This window comes from Eublepharis macularius, chromosome 1, assembly GCF_028583425.1.
Source record: "Eublepharis macularius isolate TG4126 chromosome 1, MPM_Emac_v1.0, whole genome shotgun sequence".
Taxonomy (NCBI): domain Eukaryota; kingdom Metazoa; phylum Chordata; class Lepidosauria; order Squamata; family Eublepharidae; genus Eublepharis; species Eublepharis macularius.
Genome location: NC_072790.1, coordinates 244,886,085 through 244,906,708, shown reverse-complemented (window position 1 = coordinate 244,906,708; position 20,624 = coordinate 244,886,085). Strand labels below are relative to the sequence as shown.

The 20,624-nt window shown below is 42.5% G+C and overlaps 1 long non-coding RNA gene across 1 annotated transcript; it reads left to right on the top strand.

Annotated features, from left to right (window-relative positions):
- The first annotated feature begins 13,680 nt into the window (after nucleotides 1–13,680).
- LOC129336108 (uncharacterized) lies at nucleotides 13,681–16,502 on the top strand. The gene is made up of 2 exons (XR_008597650.1): nucleotides 13,681–13,758; nucleotides 16,012–16,502. It is a non-coding gene; the product is annotated as an uncharacterized LOC129336108 (long non-coding RNA).
- The last annotated feature ends 4,122 nt before the right edge of the window (nucleotides 16,503–20,624 follow it).

The following is a 20,624-nucleotide window of genomic DNA, read 5'->3' as shown; positions in this document are numbered from 1 at the left end:
CTTAGGTTGACCCTGTGGATTGATGACCTCCAAAATGTCTTATCATTAGCAGCCTTGCTCAGATCTTGCAAGGTGGAGGCCATGGCATCCTTCACTGAGCCAAGTCATCTCATTTTGGATCTTCTTCTTTCTTCTTTTCCTACTGCCTTCCACCTTTCCTACATCTTTATTTATGCATGTATTTTTAAAAAAAGATTTATTTTGTTTAAAGAATATGGAAATAACTGTGTATATTCTGGGGGCCTAGAAAAATATTCTTACCTGGATGACCAGGGGACAGAAAGAAGCCAGTAGGATCAAATGGACCACACTTTCTCTTCCAGTACATTTCCTGTTCTATGTATTCCTATCAGATGCCAAAGGCATTGCGAAAGAGTTCTGTGCCACCCACATCTCTAAAGCCAGTAATTATGTGTTTGTGGGTGACAGAAGGTGCCTACATCCACTGACAGACCCATACGCCTACTCCAGCGTAGCTGAAGGCAACACATGTTGTGTGAGTCAATATGAATTAATAGAAAACGTGGCAAATTTTAAGATAGGCATTACATGTTTCAGAAGCCAATCGGGCTTCTCAAGATATGCCTCATTTCTGAACAAGGATACCGGCAGGTAGTATAAAAGGATTTTCTTCCTGGAGGTTTCTCATTTGCTCAACTAGACTTGCCTTGGCAACCTCTTCATGGTAATCAATAGGGGGTGAGTATGATAACTGTTCTTCTCTTCACTAATAATTGATCTATTGGATAGAGGAAGCGGTCATTTACTAAATCAAGTCTTGTAGTGATAGCAGCCTGGAGACTTCTAGGGAAACATGTAAAAATAGGAAAACAGGACCTTCCCCCTTCATGTATCTATGGCAACCCACATACCATTATTATTAGCATCCATTTTGAGTTGGGTTGGCAGGTCTGCTCATCATCATACCAGTAGGAAATGTGTGTGCAGGGACTGCATCTAAATTTGAAAGTGGCATCACTTTTGGGTGATGCTCTAAGAATCTCCTAAAATCTCTGTGATAAAGACCATAGAGGCTTGTGGGGAGGGGGGGGGGTTTCCCTAGAGTGTTGTCTGTCACTTCCAGGTTTGGATGCAATTTCCCCCATTTTCTCCCATTATGATAATCAGAACTGGTGGGCAAGTGAGTGGACTGGTGGGCAAATGCCTTCTAGGAGTGGGCAGGGGGTGATGGCAGCCCCACCTTGTGAGTGCATATGGGCCAGTTACCATGATGGTTTGCCCCATTTGCAAGGCTGCTTTCTAACCTGGATTTTTAAAAATGTAAATTCAAAGGAGGGAAATTCAGACTTAACGATAATACATGCAACATATAACCTTTACCACTGAGGTCCAGGTGCTTAACGATAACAAGTGCCATATACCAAATGAAATTATTGGTCCAGCCAATTCAACATTAGTTGCTCTTACTCTTATTGACTATCCCAAAACGACATCCAAGGTAATTTCCAAACAAACTACCCACAATACATTTCAAAGGAGTTGCATTGGATTGAACAGGCATCTGGTATTTGTGTTTTACTGTTATAACTTGGTTGTTCGCCAAAGACTTTCATTGCAAAGTTAAGAAAAATTAGATTTTGGCCAATAATTTTGTCTGGCTGTAGAATCAGATTTAGGTGAAATTTTACTTTTTGACTTTGCATTAAATTCTCTGATTAGGAATTTTGAAGGACGAGTTTGGGGTCCTCGAGAAAGTGTGAAGAATTTGCCATTGATTGTATTTAAACAATATTAGCATGTTTTGGTTTGCATGGTTTATGGTCAGTGATGATTTAAGTAATTCCGACAAACTGCTCAGAGTCATCTTCGAACAGATATTTAACTTTTCTTCCAAAATAAATAAATAAATAAAACACTTGTGAGAGAGCAAGGTTCAAGTTCAATAGCACTTTAAAGACTAACAAGAATTTCAGGGTACAAGTTTTTAACACGCAAAGCTTCTTGCTGTACCCTGGAAATCTTGTTGGTTTTTAAGGTGCTATTGAATATGACTCTTGCTCTTCTACTGCAGACCAACATAGCTACCTACCTGAAACTTGTGAGAAAGTTCACTTTTGTTATGGACTCTTTCTGTTTCTTCCTATGGTACTTTTTCCCACTACAGGTAAATTATAATTTTGATCCAACAGAATACCAGGATTTGAGTTCCCTTCTTCAGACACCTGAAGGGGGCTGTGACTCTTGAAATCTTCCATCCTAAAAATCTTGTTGGTCTCTGTGATTCAGCTGGACTCCACTGCAGATCACCATGGCTACCGATCTAAAAAAATCCAGTGGAACAGGCTCCCTGAAGATGGGAGGGGGCTTTTTTAAGTGGCATTGCAAATCTGGTTTATTTGCTAGGGCTCTTAACCACGTGAAGGCTTCAGACCAAATGACTAAACTGAGGCTATAGTACTTTAGTCACATCATGAGAAGACAAGATTCTCTGGAAAAATCAATAAAGCTAGGGAAAATGGAAGGCAGTAGGAAAAGAGGAAGGCTGAAAACAAGATGTCTGGATTCAATAAAAGAGGCCACATCCTCCAGTTTGCAAGATCTGAGGGAGTCTGTTAATGATAGGATGTTTTGGAGGTCTTTCATTCATAAGGTTGCCATAAGTCAAAGACAACTGATGGGGAGGGCAGTCTAGAAATGCAACAAATAAATAAATAAATAAATGAATGAATAAATAAATAAATAAATAAATAAATAAATAAATAAATAAATAAATAAATAAATAAACTTGACAACACCTTACATGCAAGCCATCTTGAACGACAAAGGAAAAGTGGGGTGGATAGATGATGGATAGATATATGTTATTACTGGCAATTTGGACTGGATTTCAGCCTCAAAGTGAATTCAGTGGGGTGGGTTTAGATGATAGGCTGTGGTTTGAACGAGCACCCTTCACCACTCCACCACAAAAATCAGTGCTGTCTAGATGAATTAGCCTTTTATGCCTCTTGAGGCTATGAGAAGATTAGAATTCTAAAAAAAGAGCTATTTAAAAAGAACGAAGAATAACGGGAGGCAAAGGAATGTCTCAATCTCAATCTTTCTTTATTACAGTCAGCGACCAGAGAGAGGCAAAGGAATGTCTTGTGAATTGAACCAAATGATTTTTCCCCTCGAGACTCACAATTATGTTCCCCACTTTTTCTCTAAGGTTACCTGGTCCACAGAAAAAAGATGAACCACCAACAGAGAGGATGGAACTGCTGTTGCTGCTGTAGCTGTTGTGGTGGCAGACGTGGTGGTCATGGCAGATGCTGCAGCCGATGCTGTGCTGGAAGGTCTTCAGCTCAACAAAGCCAGAGAAGCGGTAGATGCTTTGGAGGCAGCCGTGGGGGAGGCTGGTTTAGTCAATTCAGAGCATGCTGTAGGTATATGGGTGGGTGCTGTTTTGGGCACTGCAGCCTTCTGTGGCAGAGAATCTTCTGCAGAAGGTCAACAGAAGATCGGCCGATGGAAGTGGAAGTAGATACTTTCAGTAGCAACTGGAACTGTGGTGCACAAAGTCCATTGCCCATGGCAGTTTCCATCACATCTGTACACCAGCATCAACTAACATCACCTGTTCGTGCACCTGATTACATCCCGGCTGTGAAACGCTAGGGAAGGAATTAAAAAGTTTCTTACATAAAAATGAGTATGCTTGGTAGACGTCTCTTCCTAATTTCACTAGGCCACACATGCACAGAGGGGCCCTGCATAATATCTAAGCCACATATACACAACATATGATTCACCATGTTGATGTATAAAGTATGGCAGCTTGCCAAGAGCTCAATGTTTTTATTGTCTATGTCAGTAGCTTCCCTGACCTGGAAAGCCCAATCTCATCAGATCTCAGAAGCTAAGAAGGGTCGACCTTGGTTAATAATTGGATTGGAGACATTCAGCGAAGACCAGGATTGCAGAGGCAGGCAACAACAAACCACCTCTATTAGTCTCTTACTGTGAAAACCCCATCAGGGGATGCCATAAGTTAGATATGACTTGGGAGCACTCTCCCCCCCCACCAGGTCAGAAGAGACCTTCAACATAACCCAATCAAACAAGGATTGGGGGTTGTCTTGGTCATGATTCCCTTTAATAGGCCTTTCCCAGAATGAATTCTCTTGCCACGCCATGGATACCTTCATAAGAGAGCGGCGAGGATGATCAGGGGTCTTGAGACTGAGCCCTATGAGGAAAGACTGAGGGCCTTGGGAATGTTTAGTTTGGAGAAGAGGAGATTGAGGGCGGACATGATTGCTCTCTTTAAATATCTAAAAGGCTATCATTTGGAAGAGGGCAAAGAGCTGTTCCAGTTGGCAGCAAAGGATAAGACTCGAAGCAACGGGCTTAAATTACATGCAGAAAGGTACCGGCTGGATATTAGGAAAAACTTTTTCATGGTCAGAATAGTTCAAAGGTGGGATCAGCTGCCTTGGGAGCTGGTGAACTCCCCTTCACTGGCAATTTTCAAGAAGAGGCTGGAGGAATATCTGTCAGGGATGCTTTAGGTTTATCCTGCATTGGGCAGGGTGTTGGACTAGAAGGTCTGTATGGCCCCTTCCAACTCTGTGATTCTGTGTGATTCTGTGATTCTGTGATTTCTGTGAATAAGGCAGGAGGGAGGGATTCTGAGATTCTAGATTCTGTTATTTTTAATCATAGTGAATGTGTTTTCTTAACACAAAAATAGTCTTCTTTCCACTGACAACATCCCTACAGAATGTAGAGAAAGGCTATGCTGAATCTCGGCAAGCGGCACTATTTTCGCAGGGGAATATTTTGCAGGGAAATATACCCAGCTGCCCGAGGTCTGAAGTTCCCAGAGGAGAAATACTATTCCATGTCTGCTCCCCAAATACTTTTACCTGACTGCCACCATCAAAAGATTGTGCAAGAAGAGCAAACCACAGGCACAGGTTCATTCTAGGGGAGACAGTCCTTCAGACACAACATTGTAATGAATTTCTCGTCTTCCATCGCATCTGAACTTATAAGTAATGTTGTAAAATACAAGAGAGGCTCATCAACCTGGTTATAAATATTGAATTAACCTCATGGTTAAAAGTAGGGGTCATATAGGTCCCCATACCCGAGTTGTGGCCCTCGGCTTGCCTTAAATACTGTAGCTCTCATGCTAATGTTCTCCATGAGGAGGTAAGAATGCTGTCTCCCAAGGGTTGCTGCTTGCTAAGGAGTTGGGGTTTTATTTTATACTGTATGTTTTAAATTATAATTTGTAAGCCGTTTTGAGCAGTAAGGAAAAGCGGGATGCAAATAGATAGATAGATAGATAGATAAATTGATAAATTAATAAATAAAATCACCTAGTGACTTCTTGGCATCTTATAGGATTTTTTTTCTCATCTAGCGACTGAAAAATTAGGAAACAATAGTGTCTCCACTAGTAAAGTTGCCAGCCTTGGGTTTGGAAATCTATGGGAAACTGGGGGGTGAAATCTGAGAAGGGTGACGTTTGGAGAACGGAGGGACCCCAAAGTGCCATAGAGCCCACCATCCAAAGCAGCTATTTTCTCCAAGGAATTATTCTCTGTGTCTAGAGATCATGTGTCATTTCAGATCTCCAGGCTAGGGAGGTCTGGCCTCCCACTATGACAAGAGGCCTTGCATCGATTGCTGCTGTTGCCTGCCATTGCCCAAGAGGTGGTGAGAGAAAAATAAAAATATAAAAATGCTGCCAGTCACTGTGCTGATACAACCAGGAAGTGACAATGAGTAGTTCTAGCAGTTGCCAGAAACTCTATGGTACGATGTTGGTGATGTTGCTGACATCAGGTGCTCCACCATGTCCTCACTTCCAGCCCTGCTGCCTGTTGTCACTCCTCCTATTTGATCACACTTCTTCTATTTCACTGAAAATTCCAGGTGTCTTGTGTGCGAAAATTGTTGGAATATAGTTTGCAAGGTCTGACATACAGTCGTTATGGGGTTAATGTGCTACTATTGGTCAATAGGTCAGGCGATTTCCTTTCTAGGGTCAAGAAGAAAGATCGCCATTACTGGTGTGGTCTCAGTCTAAGTTTGAACTTCGTAGCTGATAGAGTTCTTTGTTTTGTAGGAACCCTGTGCATCTTTTTCCTTTGGAGTAAACTTTCCTTTAAGAGCAAACAAGTGTCTGACTCTCTATTGATTCAAGATTTCCTCTTTCCCTTCTCCAAAGAACCCCCATATTGTCACTTTCTCGTGTCACCCATCTGTCACCCATCTTTGGCTATATCGATACGCATTTATTTCATTTACACCTTGTCTTTGTCCACAATGAGGAGCCAAAGTAGCTTACATCATTCTTCTCTTCTCCACTTTATCCTCACAATAACTTTGCAAGGTAGGTTACACTGAGAAGTCGTACTGGCCCCAAGTCACACAGTAACCTTCAAACCTGGGTCTTATTCTGATACTCTAACCACTAGACAACACTAGCATTCACGGGTTTACTTTTATAGAACGATAACAAGTGGAGGGGGGCGGGCTCATAAGTCATGCAAGTAACATGGTAGGAAGTCACCCAGTGGTTGCTGCCAGGCCTGGCTCTGATGAATACTCCTGCAATGGCCGAAACACTTCTGGAAAGGGCCCTGACCCCTCTCCCTACCTTTTATTGACAGAAACGAAGGCTTCAACTGGCAATAATGTAGTGATTGTCAAGCACTGACATTCATTGCTTAAAGCTAGAGGCACTACTGCTATTATTTTGGATTTTTTTGCAACCCTGGGGCTTTTCTCAGGGATCTAGAAAGGTTGGACTTGTATGTTTGTGGCTCCAGTCTCCATGTTTATGTACCTATAGATCTGGCCATCTTGATAATGAGATGTATCTTACTATATAATTGAGTAAGCATATTTCAGACAACTCAATTTATACCCTGGTGCACCACCAGAGGGCGCTGCCATGGAGGGAAGCCTAGGAAAGGCATCATGTCCCTCCAGAAAACATGTCATGATGGGAAGCCCAGGCTGGGAGCAGGATGGGAGCAGGTGGAAATGTCCGCCTCCCGCCTTCACCCAACTGGTATTAGCATAAGGCAGATGGCAATGCCTACCACCCAACTTAACCCAGCTGATATAAGGAGTGAAGCAGGTGACAATGCCCACCCCATGCCTTCACCCAGCTGGTATTAGGAGCAGAGCAGGTGGCAAGGCCCACCCCCACCTTAACCCAGTTGTTATAAGGACCGAAGCAGGTGGCAATGCCCATCCCCTGCCTTCATGCAGCTGGTATTAGGGAGTAGGTGGCAATGCCCTCCACCTGCCTTAATTCAGCTGGTATATCACAGGTGCCTATCACAAGCTATGATATATACAATACATTCACAGTCAAATTACAAAAAGCAAGACAGATTAAATTCATGGTTTAAACCAGCAGGTATCATACTGCTAAATATGTGAATCCATCAAGCCTCTCACTGTAGCAACATTTGTGAAATTCTTTGAGGGGTGCCCTTTGGGGTACATACAGAACCGTACATTTAAATTCATTCTCTTTATGTTTCAAGTTGAAAAAATAATCTACTAAAGGGGCATCCATAATTTGGTTTTTGAGGCATAAAATATGTTCAGAGATACGTGTCTTAACCTGACGAATTGTATTTCCTACATACAGCATATTACATGGCCATATAACTAAATGCACAACTCCTTCTGTTTGACAAGTCGAAAAAGATCTCAAAGCAATGGCATTCCTCCCCTGATTGACTGTAACCTGTGGTCCAGGGAGTACTAAATGACAGACTCTGCATCTTCCACAAGGAAAATGCCCTATGATGTCGAGTGTGGGTATAGATGAATTGCGTTGATCTGAAGGTATAATAAGATCTGTTTTAAACCATGAGTTTAATTTGTCTTGCTTTTTGTAATTTAACTGTACACTGTGAATATATTGTAAATATCATAGCTTATGATATACTGGTTTATGTTTAATTAATATTGTTTAGATGGGGTATTGTACCTTTAAGAAGTTTGTTTAAATTCTTGTATTAGCATTAATTACTTTCACATGGCCAATGTGAAGGTGCATCTCACTGCCACTTGAAATTGACTATGCATTAGCAGTGGTAAGTTTTATACTGTAAAAGTCTTTTGAAAGAGGAGATTCTTGGTTTGATATCTTTATTAGAAATGTATATTTTATTACAGATTATTGATGGCAATGTCTGTATGACCCCTGATGAAGTTATACCCCAGAAACAAGCGTCTTCGACGACTGGTTCCTTGTCAGGTCGGTGGTCCTTTGTACCTTGCCATCCTTATTATGCTTGTCTATCAAGAGAAAAAGGAAAAATGTTATAAGATTCAAAGAGAAATTTGAAAATACATATTGAACACTGCAGCATTTGCTGTTCAGGTCAGGCGGGTCCTTTGATCTGCCTTGGCTTTTCCGCAACAGCACTTTGAAGAACTCCATGTGAAGGAAGAGACATTGTTAGAGACTTTGCCACTTGGCCAGTTGCTTTAGAATGTTGTGATATTTTGTATTGAATATTGTCTTCTTATATTGAATATTGTTATTCCATTGTCTTTTGTACTTTGACTATCACACTGAGTCACTTTAAGTCATATTAAGTCATTAAGTCATATAATTAGAGATGGGCACGAACCTGAATACAAACCAAAAAACCAGCCAGATTCATGGTTTGCGAACCAGTGGTTTGCGGAAGCTCGTTTCCACGAACTTCCACGAACTGGTCTACTGGTTCGTTTGGTTCATTTTAAAGGGCAATGCCCCTTTCCGTGCTGCTGCGAAGTGGCAGGGAAGGGGGCAGTATAAATGGACATTTCCCCTGCCGCCTGCCAGCTGATAGTTTAAAGGACCTGCTAATTGCAAGCAGCAGGGTCCTTTAAATGGCCCAAAGTCCACAAACCCCAGCCCCAGCCCCCCACCCCCCAGCCCCAGCCCAGCCCAGCCCACACACACCGAGCCCCAGCCCACCAGCCTTGGCTCTGTTGCTGGGGTAGTGGAGGCTGTGGCCCAGCAGCAGCATTTCTGGCCTTCTCCACCACCTTGTGGGCCCACGGCCTCCTCCCCCTCCTCCTGTGAGGGGTGAGAAGGGTGTTTTTGGCCTCCTTCACTGCTGTGCGGGCCCACAGGGCAGCAGAGGAGGCCGAAAAGGGCGTTGTTGGCCTCTTCCACTGTGCTGCAGACCTCACTGGAGGAGGGGGAGGAGGCCACAGGCCTGCAGGGTGGTGGAGAAGGCTGGAGCCACTGCTGCTGGGCCATGGCCTCCACCACCTCAGCAGCAGAGCCAAGGTAAGTGGGGGGCTGGGGGACTGGGGGGCTGGGGCTGAGGCTGGGGTTTATGAGCTTTGGACCATTTAAAGGGGCCTGACACTTGCAAGCAGTAGGAAAGGGCCCTTTAAACTATCAAAGGCCCCTTTCCCTGCCACTGCTAAGTGGCCAGAAAGGGGCATTTAAACCCCGTATTTTGCACAAACTGGTGCCTTGAATGTCCCTCTAGCCAATCACAATAAGAGACACACACATACACGGAGTCCTGTAGAGGAAGCAATCTAGGATTGTTTATTAAACAATGGAGGAACAATGGTTACACAGGGAGTAAAAGGTCTCCTCGTGCCCAAAGCTCGTCAGAGCTACAATAGCAGTACAAAGCAATTATTACCTTTTGGTTAATTATAATATTTGTTATCTTATTGGCTCAAAGAATACTGTGGTCTCCATTGGAGGAAGAGGGTGACCACCTGTCATGATACAAATGTCTAGAGGTATTCTGATTGGAAGAAACAGCTTAGAACAACAGCATTCCAAGAAATTGCAAGATTGAGATTTCTTATCTTATCTGTCCTTGGTGTTATCCCTGGAAGGATCGTCTTCCTTTCTCACACATCTCTCTCATGAGCTTCTCATTCATGCCCACTCCTTTGGTCAATGTAACATTTAACAAAGGCGCCCCAGTGTCGCTTCTTGCAACCTTGGAGACTTCAAGTGAGCTGGGTTCCGTGGGTGGAAAGCTGCTGGAATGCGCTTGTGGTTACATTAAGTCCCCATCTCTCTTTCTTGAGGGATGTTTCTAATCTTAGCTTGCTTTCATTGCAACATTTTGCATAGACAGTTTCACAAAGAGGATTTCTGTATCAATTAAGTAACAGGTGTCAGGAATCAACCAGGTGCTCATCAAGCTTATTGAGCGTAATCTACTGAGAGCAAGCTTCACAGTGCCTTTGGTCTTACATTTCACAGTGATTTACATACATTCTGCTTTGGTCTTTTGTTTCAAGTTTCATTTTCTTGCAAGTTGCATTAAAAGTTCTACATTAGCTCCTGAGAATAGTAAAAGTTCAGAATACTGAAAGGCACAGAAAAGGTATATAAAATCTCTTTCATTAAATCCATTTCCCACAGCCACAAACCACGAACTGGTTCATGAACTTGCCTCAGTTTGTGGGGATTTGTGGTTCCTGGTTCGTGAAAACACCATGAACCATGAACCGTATAGTTCGGGTTTTTTATGGTTTGTGCCCATGTTTAATTATAATTAATAGAAAATAGAAACATATTTATATTTCTACTTTGGCTGTATTTACAGTTGCTTTAGCCCCTTAGGTGTGGTTCTCCACTGTGATTCTTGGAAGTTATTAGGAGCAGAGCAGATGGCAATGTTACCCCTGACCTTACCCAAGTAGGTATTCACAGTGGAGCTTTTGGCAATGCCCACCCCCCACCTTAACCAAGCTGGGATCAGATGCAGAGCAGGTGACAATACCCACCTCCCTTCACCCAGCTAGGCTCAGGAGAAGATCAGATGGCAATGCCCGCCCTCCTTCACTCAACTGGGATCAGGAGTGGAGCAGGTGGCAATGTCGACCTTGTGCCTTCACCTGGCTGGGATCAGGCACAGAGCAGGAGGCAATGCCCTTCTTCCCTTCACCCAGCCAGAATAAGGAGCAGAGTAGGTGACAATGCCCATCCACTTCAACCTACCAGAATAAGCCACCAAGTAGGCAGCAATGCCCACCCTGTCTTCACCCTGCCAGAGTCAGGAGCCAAGCATGCAGCAATGCCTGCGCCCCCTTCAACCTGCTGAAATCAGGAGCAGAGCAGGTAGCAAAGCCTGCGGCACACCTTCAGGATCAGGTGTGGAGCAGGAGGCAATGCCTGTTCCTCCCTTCACCCAGCAGGGAGCAGGTGGCAATGCCCACCCCCGTTCACCCAGCTGGGATCAGGCTTGGAGCAGGCAGCAATGTCTGCCCCCTTTCATCCACCCATAGTCAGGCACAGAACAGGAGGCAATGCCCCCCCTTTACCCAGCATGTATGACACATGGAGTAGGTAGCAAAGCCTACCATCCCTTCGCATGGCTGAGATCAGGCATGGAGCAGATGACAACATCCACCCTTCACCAGCTGAAATCAGTGATGGAGGAGGAGTGAATGCCTGCCTACTCACTCTCCCCTTTCTAGAGCCAGTTGTATTTTTTTCCCACAACAGGCTTTGTTGCTAGTTGATTTGTATTGGGAATCTGTTTGATCCTAGCTATTATTTAAGTTGCCTCTCTTTAATTTCTCTAATCCATCCACCTTTTTAGGCAATAAAGTCAACCCTAGTTAATCACAAGAGTTCCTTTCTATTTCTTGGACAAAAATCACTTCTTACTCATGTCTGAAGAAGGGAGCTCTGACTCTTGAAAGCTTACACCCTGAAAATCTTGTTGGTCTCTAAGGTGCCACTGGACTCAATTCCTGCTGTTTTACTGTAGAGAAACACAGCTAACCACCAAAAACTATCACTCCATTCGTGTCCATGTATACAGAACACGAAAATATCCTTAAATGCCTGGGTCTGGGACTTGCATGTTCTCCTCTGTGGTTAGTCTGAGAGAAATCCTCCAGGAAGACAGAAAATATTTGTGTGTGTGTGTACTTCCAGCAGAGGTGGAAGCATGAAGGTCCTCATCTGGTGGGATGTATCAGCAAGGAGGCTTGTGGACTGAGGAGCAAGAGGCATTGGGAAGAGAAGACGAGCAGAAATTGGGAGACTGGGAGATAAAGCAAGAGAAGGAAGCTCCAAGGCAAGCAACTTTGGTCAGGTAGCAAGGAGAAGAGGAACAGGGAATAGAATCACAGTGTGTACGAGAGGGGGGTCAAAAGAGGGAAGAAGTCTTCCTTCAAGATCCAATGTTGTCTCCAAGATGCTGGGAGAAGTTTCAAGGGGAAAACTGGACTCAAAATGCTGGGGACACAGGAACACCAGTGACAGGAAACCAAAATTTAGAGGATTCTTAAATTGAAACTTGAGAGGAGGTTCTAATAGGGCAGGGTATGACCTTCAGCTGATGAAAGACTTGCTGAGGATTTCAGACAAGTTTATATCCATCGGGATATTCTTAACTTGAATGGAATGCTAACACCAGGCATTCATTCTGGCCTGGGTGTGAGTGTTCCCTGAGTGTCATCGAATGAGTCCTTGGTTGGGATGTGTGACATCCTTCCTGTGGGAAATTGGCTATCCAATTATGAGTTGCATTTGATTGAATGTATTCCTGGCAATGACTCTCTGGTGTGATACAAGAGGGTATCTCTCTCTACCCCTAGCTACATAAGACCTTAGAAATGGAAGGGGCTAAAGGGATTGTGGTTTTCAGTGTGTATCTGTCTTGGGGTAACACAGCAATGATGAAATTGAGAATGTATGGATAAATTCATGTACCCCAACATCAATCTAGGTTCCTGGTCCCCGCCACCACACCTCTCTCCAGCAGAAGCAAAAATGGGTAGTGACATCAGAAAGTCACTTCTAGTTGTACCCAAAAGTGACATAACGATGCTCTAGGAATTTCCCCAAATTGTATGTTTTCTACCATTGAGACTGGGCAATTCCTAGAGCATTGTGATGTCACTACAACCAGATATGACTTCATACATCTCCTCCCCCCATTTGTGCTATCAGTGGAGCAAAGTGGCCAGCTGATAACCCTCAGTGCGTATGATTGGGCAACTTTTGGCTCTAATACATCCCTGTAAACATGCTATGATATCAAGAGCTTCCTGATGGTGAGCGAGAAGTTCCTCATGCTTTCCTTCTCCTGCAGAATCTCTTTCATTTGACCCCCTTCTTCCAGTGCTTTTTCTATATTTTTATTCCTCACAAACCGCTTTAAACTCAAAACTATTTCCCTTCTTATGCCGTTACATTTCATGCTGCCAACGGGTGCTTAAACCAGGAAATATCTCTGATATTAAATCTTGAAGCCATAGGCTATGTTCAATCTAGATTGCATATCATGGGCGAGAATGGAACTAGAAATGTTTATATCACAAAAATCATGAGAAATATGATTTCCATGGAGCTCACATTATATATCATCTGTTTATAAGAGGAAGGATGTTCACATGGAAGAACAATCCCCTCCATTAAGTGACTCATTCTATCAATTCAAATGAGATGCCAAAAATATTGGGAAAGACTCTGTAACACCCACATATTTGAAGCAAGTGATACTTATCAGGTGACAGAAGGCCGATACATGTACCAGCTTCAGATCCATACACAGACTGAAGGACAGGCCACTAAAGATACTCATCACATGCTTGTATGAGTCAAAACTATGAGTGCAAAATGGGGACAGAGTTAAGCACGAGCTGCGGCTCCTTTGAGAAATGGCAATTTCACCACGTGCCTCATTTATGAAATGGAACATTGACAGATAGTATAAATGGATCTTCTTTCTAGATGCTTCTCATTCAATCGACTTTGATTGCTTTGACATCTTGGTGATCAGCAGGGTGAGTACAAAGACCTCTCTTCTCTTTCCTATTTGTGGCTTTATCTGTTGAACAGTCCTGTGAAATCTCATTCTGCAGTGCCTAGCAGGGAGACTTGGATAGAAACTGTAAAAGAGATGGGTCATTTTTTGTCTCTCCAATAATCAACAGGAAACAAATTTTGAATATTTATTTGTGTGGGTGGGTAGGCTAGCTATAATGATCGTGGGACCTCTTTGCTAGTTTGCATATTTGACATGTAGGTAATTCAAAACAGTCTTAAAGAATCAAAGTTGGCTTCCAAGCATTTTTTTTTCTTTCCTACTCTGTTTAGTTGAGGAGCAAATGCTTCCCTGGATCATTTCTCAGGGATGAAAATATCTATGTCTCTTTAACTAGAGATATCAAAGGTGGAACCTGGGGCTTTATGCACACAAAACATACATTCCACCAATAGGGTAAAGTCCCTCCATGACAACATAGGATTTGAATGAGTTAAATTAGTAGTCCATCAGCTCAATGTTGTCAGATCAGATTTTTCATGGCTCTCCTAAAGGGTTTTTCCAGCCTTTGTACCTAAGGTAAGGATTCTTGGCTCAGGCTACTTGCAATATGTATGTTTTGCTGTCCAATGAAAAAAGTTTGATGGAATCTTGATCGCTGTCCGTGCATGGCTGGGGAACAATATTGGAGGAAAAATGGCCTTGTACATCATTTCTTGGAAACTGATCAGGCCAAAGAGAAGCCATATCCTGCCTAAAACAAAGGTTACAGTACTTAACTTAGAAATCACACCCTCTAGGAATTAATTTGGACTACTGATTTTATTGCTTCTTTGAGAGGCAGTTTGGTGTAGTGGTTAAGAGTGGCAAGACAATAATCTGGAGAACTGAGCTGATTCCCCGCTCCTCCACTTGAAGCCAGCTGGGTGACCTTGGTCTAGTCACACTTCTCTGGAGCTCTCTCAGCCACACCCGCCTCACTGAGTGATTGTCATGAGGATAATAATAATAATACAGTTTGTAAACCACTCTGACTGTGACAGCAAGTTGTCCTGAAGGGCAGTGTATAAATCAAATCTTCTTCTTCTTATTATTATTGTTGTTGTTTATTAATTATTTGCATTTTCTCTCTATGCTCATAATGACGAGTAGTTTAAAGGACAATTGAGCTTTTCCCAAAAGATCACATACTTAGAGCAACATTGATGGAAATATTTGGCATGGAGTTAATTCCAAACAGTCTTAAAGAATCAAAGTTGGCTTGGAAGCATTTTTTTCTTTCCCACACTTTTCAGTTGAGGCCCAAAGGATTCCCTCGATCTTTTCTCAGGCAAGAAAACATCCCATCATTGCTCTGAGCTGATTTTAAAACCATCTGATAGTTTGATTGGATGAAAGGACAAACTTCCTACAAACAAAAGCACAGACTAGGATATCCATAATGGGCAGAAAATAACATGGGCAGAAAACAAGTGTGCTATCCTGGACAGAGTTATGCCTTTCTAGGAACACTGAAGTCCTTTGAAGCGTGTACCTCTGTCTAGGATTCTATTGTAAGTTTCTGTTGAGACTAATTTTTTTTTTAAAAAAACATCTAACACAAGGACTGTTTTTTCTGGCTGAAGATGCCCCTGTGTTTTACAGACAGGATATGACATTCATCCACTGACAATCCAGATGATTGGCTATTTAGTGTATATTTTATGTCTCAAGGTGAATTTGAGAGAAAGTGCTTGCCACGTAAGCTGTTGTGAATGTAATGGCAGAAAGATAGGCCCTCTCTTCCCACTAACAACATTTGATTTATAACATTCGATTTATATAGCACCCTTCAAAACAACTTAACACCCACTCAAAGCAGTTTAGAAAGTGTGTTATTATTATCCTCACAACAATCACCCTAAAAGGTGGGTGGGACTGAGAGAGCTCAGAGAGAGCTTTAACTGATCGAAGGTCACCCAGCTGGCTTCAAGGGGAGGAGTGGGGAATCAAACCCGGTTCTCCAGATTAGAGTCCTGCTGCTCTTAACCGCTACACAAAACAGGCTCAACAAAGATGAATATTTTTGAATTGGTCCTTCTATTTTGATCTTGTCTTGCTTTGTGTGTTTAAGAAGGAGAGTGACATCTAAGAAGCTCCTTTAAAAAGGGTGAACAAGAATTGCCGGAAGGGGCATTACTAGAAAAGCAAAGGAACGTTTCAATATAGAGCCCTGTTGCAAATGTCAATTCTAGCTCTCTCTCCCCCTCTCTTTCTCTCTTGTGCCCTCTAGGGTTACCCAAGCTAGAAAAAAGATGAGCCAACAACAACAAAGAGGAGCAAGCTGTTGCGGTGGCAGTCGTGGTGGATGCTGCGGTGGAGGATCTTCTGAAACAGTCCAGCCCAGCGGAGGATGCTGTGGAGGCAGCAGTAGTGGTAGAAGTAGTGGATGCTGTGGTGGCAGCCGTAGTGGTGGTGGCTGTTGCAGTGGCAGAAGCAGTGGCAGCAGCAGTGGATGCTGTGGTGGCAGAAGGAGCAGTGGTGGCTGCTGCAGTGGAGGATTTACTCAAGAGATACAGCAGAAGATCTTCCCCCAGAACCTGAAATAGATGACTTCAAGGACTAGAGATTAATGGCAGTCACCCAAAGCAGATCCTTACGAATACCCAAATCATCTTTGCTAAAAATAATCTCCATAATTTTGGACCTTCTGTTCATTAAAAAGTAGCCTTTTACTCTCCTGATATGCATCCCTTATGAAAGTATTAAAATTTTGCAAATGATCATGTTTTGTGGAAATGTCTGTCTCTATTAAGCCTCACAAAAATTCATACTCTACAAACTCACTATCACATATACACACATACATGCACAACTATGCCTAAAAAAACCTGTGATCCACCTTTTCAAGTGGTTGCATAGAATGCATGGCTGCCTTTCGGGGGATAGGATCCCAAGTCCTACCTTTACTTTCTGTCTGGGATTATTAAATCAGAGGAATGCGGGGAGACATATGTAGAGGGAAATCTAGAAAATGGTATGCTCTGTTTTCAGCCCTTGTGATGGTCGGAATGGAATAGACTGGAGTGCAGTGGATGAGGAATTTGACATCTGAGCGACAGAGACTGGATGCATTGCAATTGCATTCTGAGATCCTAAAATGTATCAATAAAAATGATTTGGTTGAAAAGATTGGCCAAGTGTGTAACACAGAAATTACAGCATTCATGAATCTGAGTGGGAGTGTTGACCAGTTTGGAAAATCATAAATTACATATACCTGTTCCTAACATTGGTCAAAAAGCTCCACTTTACTAACTCAAATATGATTAGAGACACAGAATCATTCAGCGGAGTAATCCCATCTCCTGATTGATTCACTGGAGATCTCTTTTCATGGGAAAGGTAGTTGGGAAGAAGAATTTTTCAGTTTCAAGGTGTGCTCTCCCCACCATCCATACCTATACACTTTTTTGATGCACACAGTAGCCCTGTGTGTTGTAAATCTCTTTTTGAACTTTATCACTTCACACTGCAGGTATGGGCAAAAAATAATAGAGAATTCCAACCAAAATATTCTATCTGCATAGAACGCTAAGATGAGAGGAACAAGTTCCAGCTAATTTCCAACCATTTCCTCCCCTGCTGTCAGAAGTAGAGATGGGCACAAACAGCAATACGAACAACAAATAGCCAAGAATAGCCAAATCTGCCATTCACAAACAAGCTGTTCATGAGGCGCCATTCTGAGTAAACAGGTGGTTGTTGCAAGCCTCGTTCATTGCTGTTCATTAAGCGTGACAGTCTGGCACCTGCAATCAATTCCCTTGGCAACGTAGGCAGGGATTGTCTGAACTCTGTCTGAACTCTTGCTGTTGCCCTGGGAACCCCAATCTAAGCCCAATTTAGCTTGATAGGCAGGTCTTCCTTTCAAGTGTGGAGCTCCACATTTGTTACAACAAGGGAGCAAAGAGCAGGGGGGAGGGGGGCTTCCAGCTCTGAATTTGCAAACAATGGATAGACAATGGTTGTTGTGGTTTTTCCCGGCTGTATTGCCGTGGTCTTGGCATTGTAGATGCCAAGACCACGGCAATACAGCCTGGAAAACCCACAACAACCATCATTCTCCGGCCGTGAAAGCCTTCGACAATACAATGGATAGACAGTTGCCGATGGCATTTTGATAGAGAGAGTGCATTGGAGCTTGAATTTTCTTTCTTTTTTTTTAAAGAATTTTTATTGGATGGGTTTACAAACATAAACATAAAAATCATTATCATTTTCCACCCCATTACATTTTCCCCATCCTTCCCCCCCTCTTTTCTAATGACTCCCAACAGTTTTCCATACCCAACTTAATCTAAAGAATATATCATATAGATTCTTAAAGTCTATAATAATATATATAATATATATCTATATAATACATACTAATCTAATCTATTTCCTTGTATTAACTATCCTAATATAATACTTGTCTAAATTAAGAGTATAAAATTATATAAGTATATAGTAAGTACATATACTAACTAAAAGAAATATATATATATGTGTGTGTGTGTGTGTGTGTGTAATATACTATTCCTTAAGTACCTATTATTTATATTGTAAATCTATTACTTCTATTACATCACTAAAATATCATATATACTCCCTATTACCTATACAACCTTATTATTCGATCTTATACTTTCCATATGAATATACTATCTTACTCTTAACTTTATAATATTATAATACTATAACTCTATACTAATCCAGTAAAATATAATAATGTACCCCCTTTTAACCTTAAGTAAGTTTCTATCTCCCCTTTAACAACTATCCAAAGACCACAACTTCCCCCCTGGAGTACTTTTCTTGGTATTTCTTTCATAATTCGAACCCGTGTCCCAGCTATTTCCAGTGGAGTTTCGAAATGTCTTCTAATAATTTCCTCCTTCATTCTCCTTGTAGTCAATTGGACAATAATATCTCTTGGTAAATTCTTTTGTTCTGCATACTTTGAGTTGACTCTGTACACAATGTCCAGGTGTGTCATCATTTCCTGCTCTGTTTGTCCCCAAAATTTTGCCAATATTTCAGCTACTTGTTTCAGAGCAGATCCACCCATTTTTTCCGGCACAACCCTCATACGAATTTGTCTACCCATTACTTTACATTCCATCATCACAATTCTTTCACCCATACCCATAGTCTCTGTCTATATAGTCTCTGTTTTTTTCTCCCCATCCTGCACCATCTGTTACGTTTCTTGCACTTTTTGTTGGGTATTCTGTAAATCTGTTTTTATTGCCTCCATCTCTTTTTTAACCTCCGTTATTTCCGACTTAATCACTTCTTTAATTTCCGTCATTAAATTTTGCTGTAGTTGTTGTACCATTTCCCGAATCTCTTTATTTCCCTCTGTTATTTTTTTATCCAAATTTCTCCATAGCAACCTGCCAATCCTTTTCTTTTTTGGAAGCCATCGGACTTGCTTTGGGCCCCCACGAATCTGCTCTCTTTCTTAACTCCGTCTTCTTTTTAATTCAAGTCTCTATTCTTATATATCAAAGTTTTAAGCGTCTGCCCTCTGTTAAAATGGCGGTTAAGGTTTCCCTTACCCTTAAAATGTCGGGCGATGTTTCTCTATGATATAAAATGTCGGGCGATCTTTCTCTATGGTAATGATGTCACTGTAGTAATCTTCCCTTACTTTCAATGGTGGACACTTTACTTCCGCTTCCTCTCCCTTACTTTCAATGGTGGGCGCTTCACCCCCTGTTCCAGCGTTGTTTTCCTTCCGGCTCTTCCGACTCTGCCTCTGTCTCCTCTCCGTCTATTATCCTTCACTTCCTACCTCGCGGTGCTTCTTCCGATTCCCACAATCCACCCTCCGCGTCGCTCTCTCCCCAACCACAGGTATGCAAAACAATATTCTTTCTTTGCTCTTTTTAGCTTTTTCTCACTCTCAAGTCTCAAATTAAACAGCTCAGTTCTTTGGTATGCCTTTTCGGCTTAATATCTCAGTCTTTCATTCTTTTAGAAAATCGGTCTTTGCTCAGTAAAACAGTCCGTTGGGGGAGATAGTAATCTTTACTCAACACAAACTTCTTGGGTTGTACTCACTGCTTCAAACGTCCAATTCTGTCAAATTCTGTACCCGAGGCTTGGGGAACAACGAGCCTATGTCAATTTAATGACTCCAGAAGCTGCTGCAGAGATTTTAGCTGCCCTTCTCCAAGGAGGATCTCAAGGCTTGGGAGGAAAGCCCTTTATACAGAGCCTCCCACCTGCCAAGACCCTTCACTCTTAGGGCTTCAAGCGTTCCAGCCTGATTTCTAGCTGAAATCAGGAGGCTGTGGGTGATCTAGGCACCCCACCAGCCAAAAAACAGCACCTCGGATGATCTGGAGCTCCAGATCACATCGGTCTCGCCATTTCCCCAAACTGGAAGTCACTGGAGCTTCAATTTTCTTTGTATGTGGTGGGATAGGGATCTACCCCTTCAAGTTCCAGGGCTGCTGCAAGGCTCTGGGCCAAGCTATTATTTATTATTGGTACCTTTCCTGGTGCCTGCTCAGGTCAGGTTTCTGGGAGAGATGCAGTAGGGATCTTGACTTGCATGATGGCTGGAGGAGAGCCTGCTGGCCCCCACAAACAGCCAACCACGAACATGTTCATGAAGAGGGCCATGTTCCCAGTTGTTCATGAGTCCCTGTTCGTGGATGGCAACAAACAACGAACATCACGTTCTGGTTTTTTTTTTCTGTTCATGCCCATCTCTAGTCAAAAGTGATATTATCTGGACAGTCCGTCCACTTTCAGGAGGACTAGATAGACATCCCAAATCAATGCCACCTTTGAGTATTAACATTAGCTTAGATGAAAACATACACAACATTCGTGCCTATGTACAATGGC